Here is a 9,864-nt window from a genome sequence, read left to right as displayed (position 1 = left end):
TACTGGGAATCTGGCTTGCAAATGACATGGGACAGCCTCATGATGTATTTTCCCATGGCCTTGCCCCTTTGTCAGTATAGTCCTAAACCAGTGTATGGATTCAAAATGTACTGGAAAATAGGAAAATATAAACACACTGCCTAGATAAGTAAACCTTGACTTTTCTCAGGGTACTGGGCAGAAAAAACTGAGCATGTTAAAAACATAAAGCAAAATTATCACTAGCTGAGAGGGTAGCAGGGAGAGTGACTTGAACAGAAAACACTGAGCTCCTGTCGAAACTTTAGGCCCCGGGTGACATTGTCACCTCTAGTTGCCCAGTCACAGATAGGTCACAGCCTCAGCTTATGGACAGTAGCTATATTTAAAAATGGCACTCTGGCTTTGCACTGAGAACAGTTTTGCTGATAAGCTCAGGAATCAGTGAAGCTTTATGACTCATGGCCATCCTGACTTCATTAGCTGCCTATTAGTAGCTTTAATATCATACTTTGTTTGCTCTGCATCTTATCTCAGGGTTTCATCCTGCTGCCCTTAACTGTAATCCCTGTGTTCAGTGGGATTGTTTGCACGATGGAGGATTATCCATGGGAATAAATTATTAGCTGGAAAGTATGTCCATAAGGCCCCTACACTCCACTCAGCTGTCCCTAGCTCAAGAAGTGATTTTTTTATTTGCTAAAGGCCTGATCCAGCATCTGTATCCATCAATGATTTAGTGACTTCTTCACTGAATGCCGCTTTAAAGGAGGGCAAGGGTTGGGAACATTGTAGAGACAGGCGTGAGGGAAGGAAAGGAACCAGTCCTCATCACAGGTCAGCAAAGCCTACAGGGCCAATATAAGTGTGTAACCCTTCAAATTCAGAAGATTTGAGATCTTACCTCTATTTTATGATGTTTGGCTGCTTTATATCTCAGTGTGCACAGCTACTTTATAAACACTAAACTGCTATGCATTATTTTATGAGCAGTAAAAAGCCTCTTTTACTGCAATTGCCACAATTCAAAAGGCAAGAGGTAGTAATTGTCATTGTTTACATCAGACATTACCTTTCAACTGTTGTGTTAAGAGAAGAAATTCTAGGATAAATCAGTGTTTTACAACTGTGCTTTTTCCTTCTGAAGTATGCAATCATTGTGTCTTCTTTATCTCATGGTGTGATTGCATCTTGCACAAACTACAGATAAACTAGAGATAGATACAGATAGACAAAATCTTAAAATTGGAAGACATGAAGAGTTCATGAGAGCTGAGGGTTTGGAAGGAGCCTCATTTGTCTTTAATCATACTCAGATTGCAAAGAGTAGGCATGATTCTATTATTTTCCCAGACAAAATACTGCACCATATTTGGAACGTCTAACAATGGCAGTATCTTGGATAGAGATAGCAAAGAACCATGGGGTATGAAGGCTGGCTTGAAAAAAGCTGCCAACAATTTTCCCTGCAGAGGAGGAAGAAAGAATGTTGGCATTAGGGATTCAGTTATCAGTGGGAATGGTTTTGCAAAGACAAAATTATAGGATTTGCTTGCAAGTTTGTGGCACTCAGTCTCAGAGGTGCTGCACAATGGCATATCCCTATGGATACCGCTGGTGTAATGTGAATAACTGAGAAAATGGTGCTTGGCTTTAGGACTAAAACCTGTATTGTACAAAAACCTGTATTGTCAGCACAAAATGCATGGCTTCAAACACCAGGAATTTTCTGGTACAACACAGGCAAGTTCCTTCTGTTGCAGGGAAATTCTTTTGGTGGCCAAGCTAGGGGGGAACCTCTGTTCTTTTAACCCCTAGTCCAACCTATCTGCTTGCCATGGTCTCTCTGATTTTATTACCTTGGCAATTATCTTGTTTGATATCTTCAGCTCCTCCTCCTCATACATCCAAAGCATGAAATTGTATTTCCATAGTAGAAATCTCCAGTCAGGATAAAAGTGACATTTTATTGGCGTTGGATTCTCTTTTAAAGAATTAGTGAGCATCAGCACTTTTTTGCCAGTTGAGTGGCACAGACCTATCCCAAAAAAGGAATCAGATTCTTGCCTAAATATTGCTGTACAGAAGTTTCCCGCTCCACACAGGCAAGGTGTGATGGGTGTTACCTCGATGTGATAATACCCGTGAGCGATAGGCATCTGGGGCATACCTGTGCAGGAACCTGCAGTGGCTGGCCAGCAAAGCCTCATGAGGAACCCTGCCTGGCTTTCTGGAGGCTGCTCCAGAATGGAAAGCCAGCATGAAGTCAAACTTTTCCAGGGTCCTTGTAAGGTGCTCAGGGAGCTGGTTTCCAACAAGAAGGCAGGAAGAAACAGCCTCTATTTTAAGGAGATTATCTTCAACAAAGATTTGTCAAGAGGAAGTACAGCGAAGGCTGAAGCCAAGGCACGTGTTCCTGTGACCCAGTTACCTTCCAGAAACCCAGGCAGCACAGAAAGGACTCTAGCTACAAGAGAGCTGCTGAGCATTAACACATAGTAACCTAATTATTTTATTCCCCCAGTGGATAATTACTAGCTTTTTCTTTTTCATGCTGCAAAGTAGCAGCCAAATAATGGTGCTGATTTTAATTAACTAGCCAATGGGAGGCTGGATGGGCTGAAGAGAGATTTCATACAAAAATTAATTAATGCTCTGACCTAGTTTAAAGCGTTGCTGAAGTGGAAATTGGGGGGAAGCTGACATCAATCAGTTATGGATCTTTTCACATCCTTTTTACTGGACAAGTAATGAGCCTTCCCATGTGATCCACAGCACTTCAACTGGCTACCTAAAAGAATTCAGTGAGCACACCAGAAATAAGTAATTCCCAAGGCAAACATAATTCATTTTTTATGAACATACCTGAGTTAGAAAATGTCCTTCTTTCACAAACCAAGCCCCTGGTTTATTGCTGAGCTCTGCTCAGGGCATGTGATGGGTAAAACGAGCTCTGCTGTTTTAACCAAACTATAACTATTTCTGTGTTTCTTCCTTTTATCTTCCCAAATTTGTTTTAATCCTACATGTCTCAGATTAATAACTCTCACTTTGATTTATTTTCCCATTACTGAAAATAAGGCACTTCCGGATTTTATTTAATCTCTCTGTTTCTTTGGGCAGTAAAAGATTATTTCGCTTACTGATGATCTGTATATTCTTCCTATAAAAGCAGTTTTTGCTCATTTCTGAAAACCCGAGTTCTCTGCAGTTCTTGCCCATGGCAATTTACAACCAACAAATCACTTTTGCAAACTGATGCCAAAAAATGCATGGTATTGATTATTGCTTTAGTATTCTTCATGGGTTGTGCTTTGCTTTGCAATGTCCTGTCTTGAAAAGTTATCATCTGAAGAGGCAGCATAACCACATTGGGGAAGAAAGGTGGTTTTTAATTCCCTCCACTTTCGCAAGCAGGAATACAAGGCACAAGGACATGAAATTAATTTACCAAGATCACAGCAGTGCAGTCAAAACATCCCATCCTTTGCCCATTTGTCAGCATTGTGACATCATCCTCTCAGCTGGCAAAGTGCAATTAGGATTATTGCAGTTAGAAGGTCACAGAAAGATACTGTTTTAAAATTAGCGTATCAAGTCAACTCCAGTCTTGCAAGACTCTTCCTAGCCATAAAAACTGTGTCAGGGTGGTTGGGAGTCAGGTCCTGCACCCAAATATTGTGAAATGTTGACTCACAAAGCAAGCAGCTCTGTTTAAGTCACTGCAAATCAATGAATCACTGAAGCAAAGTCTTATCTGGCAGCTGAGCATCACATCCCTTTTTAGGTATCTGGAGATAAGTGGAGCCTCACAGCCTTTTCTAGGTCACTTCACTAAAACCCCACAAAATTCACCCTCTGCAAATCACAATGTAATGGTTTGCTGGAAGCCTGAGACAACTTCTTTCTGGGAGGCAGGAATTACACCCTTGGGATCTGACTTCTCCATAAAATGCAGCCAAATCCTGCATGGGAAATATGTTTAAACCTTTCTGAATCCTATTAAGACCTCTTTTTGTCAAGGACACACCAAATAGCTGTTTTCCCCTTTTTCTGCAGGAGCAACTAAATAAGGCATTCGAGGAACATCAGGGCTGGAAAGGATTCATGTGGCCCTGCCTCCAGCACCTGATTTGTCTGGGGAGGCAGACTGTACACACAAGGGAAAGGAGAGCTAGGAACAGCTGTCATTAGGAATTGATCAGCGTTCATGTGTAGCTTTCAGCTTCTTGCTAATGTGATTTTGTCCTAAATAAGGCACCAATGGCTTTCAAAGAAGAGCCCAAAGGACTTAGGTGCTGGCTTGCAGGGAAGCTAGGCTGCCCACCTTCTGTGACCTATTTTGTTCTTATTTTAAATATTGCTGAGGTTCCTTTTCCCCCTCTGTACTGAATGGAGAATGTATTGGAATTGAGCTCTGTCACTTAAAATTGGACAGCACTGAGTGATGGTGATTATGCCCACATGGGCACTTGCTGAACACTGGACTGTGATGCTTGTTTGGACTTGGCTCCACAGCAATCTCCTTTGGCACGTCCTTGCACAAGATTTCTATGGATATGGCTGAGCCTTGTCCTGGAAATAAACATCCTTCAGCGATTCTTCTTGTCTTTTTTACGCGCTTTGTATTTTTTGGTTACATGGTGGTGCTTGATGAACCTCTGAGCTCAAGACAACACAATCTCCTATCCCTCCCCTCCACGAGGGATGCAGGGGGACTGAAGGAGCAGCTGCTTAGAGATTCCTGGCAGAGACTCTTGCCCTTGGCACTCTGACTCAAGGCACATGATTGTGTAACACACCCACTGGCGTGGATGTTACGTGGCTTGTTTGCAAATACTGGGAACTTTAGCTGGGAGGTGCCAAGAGTGCTCACAACCCTCTAGCAGGATCCTCTTGGTGACTCCTTTGTGAAGAGTGTCACATCTCTAGTGCCAGCAACAAAGTACTGGCATGACCAGGAGGTAAATGTAACAGTAGCCACCAGTCTCTTGAAGGGCAGCTGAAAGATGACTGAGCCAAACTCTCCTTGGTGGTGGGAGATGGTGTAACAAGAGGCAGAGATCACAAACAGGGGCTTGGGATGTTGGGAAAATCTTCATCATGGGGAAAATGTGCAGCCCTGGGGCAGATCACCAGAGAGATTGGGAGAAACTCCATCCTTCAAGGGGGTTCAAGTTTCTGCTGGACAAAGCCACAGCAGACCTGATTTAGCATTGGCAATCATCCAGGAGGATGGGATGTGACTTCCAAAGGCCCCTTCCAGCCAAATACTCATGGGATGACAATCTCCCTGCTGGCATTTGCTGTGGGAAGATTTAGGGCAGAGCCTGTGGGTTTGTAACTGCGGGTCTGACCATGCGGTGGGAGGAAGGAAAACCCAAATGGCAGCAGATGACCAGCTGGCTCCTGGGCAGCTCCCATGCTGCTCCACCAAGTGACCCCTCTGGCCTTTCTCCAGACAAAGGGCAGCTGCAAGGACAGTTCTGTGGTGCGAAAACACTCCTTGCAGTAGGGGATCCACTAAAGATACAAGCAGACAGACATTTGCCCACTTCTAATGTTGTCATGAGGGGCAGGGGGAGGAAAGAGCTGAAGAACCTTGAGGCTAGTGACCCTGACTTTCGGTGCTAGTTAAAAATCAGTGTGAAAGCCCAAGTGTTGATTAAAACCCATAGGCTCCTAGTCCATATCTTACCTAAGTCTGCCAAGAATATATGCATACTTGCTTTAAGTTTGTGCAGAGGTGTGGCATTAAGTTCTATACCTGTTCAAGGCTGCAGTAACTGAGAAGCTATATTACCTCCAGAAATTGAATGCCATCCCTAGAGGCGTGTAGCACAGTATTTAAAGACTGTTCTGGACATAATTTTTGTCCGAAATTGTATTTAAATGAATTTTTAAAAAATAGCTAATGTGTCAGATTGCTAGTCTCTGGCATTCGTTGTGATGAATCAGTGATCAGTTATTTCTTGGCAGGGAAGTAAAAATTACTGTCTTGAGAAATATTGAAAGAAAACAGCACGTACAACCTAAAAGCTAAATGAGCAAGAGAACATGTAAACAATATCTCAATTATTTTGTGGGGTGGTGGGGAGCAGGGGAAGTAGAATAATTTAGTTTAAAGCATGGTAGGTCTTTGAGGAAGAAATTGGAGCACTACAGAGGCTGCATGTGTTTACAAGATGGCAGTTGTATTCTAGTCCTTGGTTTGTGCAAATTGAAACTTATCTGTAATTTTAAAGGCTTATACAACACAAAAAAAAGTGTTTTCAAGGGGAAAAAATCAGATTAATCCTGCATCTTGGCAAGTGGATGGGTAATTGTTATTAGTGCTAATGTAAAAATCCACTGCACTTGACATGATTCAGGGGCACCTAAATGCACCATTAGCACTAAAAAGTGTCAAATTAATGAATCAGCTTATCCAGAATGAGGTAATGCTTTTCCTGCTTAGAGATAGTGACAGACAACAGGAACAAGGAGCAATCTTTGCATGGTGAATTTCTGTCCCTCTGACTGTAGCTTAGGTGAGAAGGGCAAATTTGGGCTGCTAGGGGTATCAATGGACAGCCTTCAGTGCAAGGGGGTTGCTGGCAGCAGTTTTTGGGCTGTGGAAGTCCAGCCTTTGCTCACTTCTTGGCACAGGGCAGCTGCCTAAGTGGCCTCTGGAGCAGACATCACTGCCAGCCTGCAGGAGCAGCTTGCCCTTCTTTGGCCTCGTCTGTGCTGTTTCATCCAAAGCCATTTTAGGGCAGAAGGGGCAGATTTGGCTGTGATCTGTTCCCTGTCCTACTTGTGACAGTTCAGTTTTGGACATCAGATCTATTCTGGCATTTTTAGCTCAGTGTCTCATAGGCTCTGGATCCTCTACTCAGGACAGGATTTCTAAAGGGAATATTTTCCCACTATCTCTCAGGGAGTTCCCAGTAGGGGTATTCCAAGGATATTTTGCATTTTTGTGCTGCTTCATGTGTGGTTTGGTTGACTTTCAGTCCTCAGCAGTTCCTTGAGTTTGTGATTACAGTATCATTTAACATCCTTTGCTATGGAAACTGGTAATAGTGCCAGGGAATTGCTAAGCAAATACCAGTGCAGAGTTTATGAGGGCGAGGGAAGCATCAGTAGTCATGATGTTTATGAGGGAATGTGGAATTATTCTCATGTAAACCCAAAGGAGGAGAAAATGCAGGAAGGGAGAATGCATCTCTTGCCAGAACAGTGGTCTCACAAGGATCACGTAGCTGTTTTAATTTCTGTAACATGGAACATGCTGTACTTGAAAAAGACAAGATTTCATTCCAATCTACTTAGGGAACTTGCTATTTAATAATTCCATGTTCCCCTGGTGGTGAGAGAGCAGCAGATTAGATTCAGTAAGATCCCACTGAACTATTAAATATACCATTGCTTTAATTTCTGATTTAAAAGGTCAAATGGAAGTAAAAATATTTGTTTGGTACTTCTAAGCTACAGACATGCACAGTTTGTCTGATAGTTTTGCCATAGCAGGTAAAACCACTGGATGCAGCAGGGTGAGGGGCTGACTTGCTTTCTAAACAACCTTGTGACACTGGAAAGGAAGTCACAGACTTCCATGTGGCCAAAGGATGGAGGGAAGGGAAGGAAGGAAGGAAGGATGTCTACCAATGAAAGTAAAACTAGATACTGTATAGAAACTGGTTCAGTCCTTGCTTTTAGCATTGCAAAGAAAAAAAAAACCCTCTATGCTGTTTACATACAAGCTTTGGCAGTGATTTGGAGGCCAAGTGCAGCTACTGGTTAGCTCCTCATTGGTCTTCAAAATACACTACACATGTCTTGGCTCACTTGTCTGTACTGATGCTGCTGTTTGGAATGTGTTCCTGGCTTGAGAGAGCTGCAGCAAAAATTGTTATGGGCAGCATCTGCTCTGTGATGCTGGGCCCTGAGTATCCTGGGTCAGAGGAATAGGACCAGCTGGAACTTCTGGGGTATAATCAAGCCTTTTCAGTTTTCTCTTTGGTGTAGTTGGGGAATAGGGATTTTTTTACAGAGATTCATTATTGATGCTGTGCTTATGCATCAGAAGCCCTCCTTGTGTACTGTTTTTCCTACAGATGATTAGCCAGAAGCTGCTAAGCTTACCTTTGTCAGGCTGAATATGTATGACTTGTATAGAGAAGTTCATCTACTCTAAGAGCCACTGAAAAGTGATACATTTTCCTCCAAAATGCCTGCATTCCAGAAATTCAATACTTCTTATCAGCTCAGTCATCATGTGACTTGGAAACATTTGACTTCCATCTTCTGGCTTTGGATCAGAAAGCCTTGCAGTGCAAAGCCACGGTGAAAGTGTGGTTTGTTCTCTGTGTAACTTCCAGACAGGGCTGTGGTGCAGAATAGGCAGAAGGTTGCTGCTTTCTCTACCCAAAAGCAGATTTGACTGAATCTGAGCACTTAGGATCCAAGCACAGTTGTCTCCATCAGGAGGAAAAATTGGTAGTAACAGCCTGAAAGGGTTTTGTGGGCTTGTAACAAGCCAAGAGAGTATTACATAGGCACACAGGGATTTCTTTTGCTCAGGTAGCTGAGTAGCAGACAGATGTATCCTACTTCTCAGCTGTTTCTGATGCCTCTACACACAAATACCCCCCAAACCTCTATTTGTTGTTGGAGAGGAATTGTGGTTTGACAGGTCCTGGACCTGCTATCCCTTGATTTTGAAGGCCTGATCAAAATCAGACACAGGCAGCTCAGGCTCCTCAGATTTCAAGGTATGTTCATGTGTGCTGATACTTTTTTCCTCCATAATTGGGGTTTTAAAAAGAAAAAAAAAGCAGTAAGAGGTTGACAAACATTGGGCCTGTTGCTGTCTTGGGATCAGGGACTTGGTGACAGCTCACAGAAACCTTCAGCAAAACACAAACCTGCATTACAGAGTACTTGAGATACCCTCCTGGGGCAAAAAGGGTGACAAACTCCTTCATTCCCAGTCAGGTGATCCCTTACTAAAACCACAGTGGTATCCATACCTAGGCACACTGATCTGTCCTTTTTATTTTTTTTTTATAAAGGGGTACAGAAATTCCCTAGGCTGAAGAGCCTCCCACTAGAGTTAGCTATGCTTCATCCAAGTCTTTGCTGCATGAGCTTGACCAGGTTGCACAAGAGTTTTCCATGCAGAGGCAGGGCTGTGAGGAGCCAGGGAGCTCCTTGCAAGATCTTGTAGGGCCATCCACCTGAGCTGGGAGCAATCAGAATGGCAGTGGTGACAGGAGGGAAAGTCATTTAAGTGTCTTTTGTGATGCTGGCACTGGGAGCTGAGGATGCTTGTCCAGTAGGTCACTGCAGTTGGTAGATGTCCATCAGCAAATTCAGATTTTTTTTTTCCTAATGGAATCAGGGTACTCTCTGCTCCCCCCTCTCCTGCTTTTTAGGGGGAAAAGCTGAAAGTTTGAAGTCACAATTGAAAATACAAGAGGAATATCTGTCAGTGTAACAGCCCTGAGTTGCCACTAAGAGCCCTACATTGCCAAATTCTACATATTACACCCTGGTTTTAAAAGTGCAGAGAGGTCAGGACTTGCAGATTGCATCACCCTTGGAAAAGAGGTCTCCACCCTGAGAATCAGTCACTGTGAACCAGTGACTGAGTCATTGCAGCTTTGAGGTTTTTTTTTTTTTTTTTTTAGTAGCTTGGGTTTTATAATTAGAGATCTCTGTTCCCATGCCTGCCAAGGTCAAATTCTGTGATCCAGCCAGTAGGTAAATAATTGGTGTGATGTAACTGCAAATAAAACAGCATTCAGTACTGAGAAATGTGAGCATCAAAAACCTCTAAGTAGGCAGTAAGCAATCTCTTAAAAATAGCTAATCTAAAAATAAAAGATTAGGGAGGGAGCA

At 43.0% G+C, this 9,864-nt stretch overlaps 1 long non-coding RNA gene across 1 annotated transcript; it reads right to left on the bottom strand.

The window, feature by feature from the left end:
• Nucleotides 1-8,509, bottom strand: LOC137471855 (uncharacterized). Its single transcript, XR_010997898.1, has 3 exons — nt 8,107-8,509; nt 2,640-2,770; nt 1-1,445 (listed from the first exon to the last, which is right to left on the bottom strand). It is a non-coding gene; the product is annotated as an uncharacterized lncRNA (long non-coding RNA).
• Nucleotides 8,510-9,864: the final 1,355 nt, after the last annotated feature.

This window comes from Anomalospiza imberbis, chromosome 3 (assembly GCF_031753505.1).
Source record: "Anomalospiza imberbis isolate Cuckoo-Finch-1a 21T00152 chromosome 3, ASM3175350v1, whole genome shotgun sequence".
NCBI classification, from domain to species: domain Eukaryota; kingdom Metazoa; phylum Chordata; class Aves; order Passeriformes; family Viduidae; genus Anomalospiza; species Anomalospiza imberbis.
This window is presented reverse-complemented; position numbering and strand designations above follow the sequence as displayed.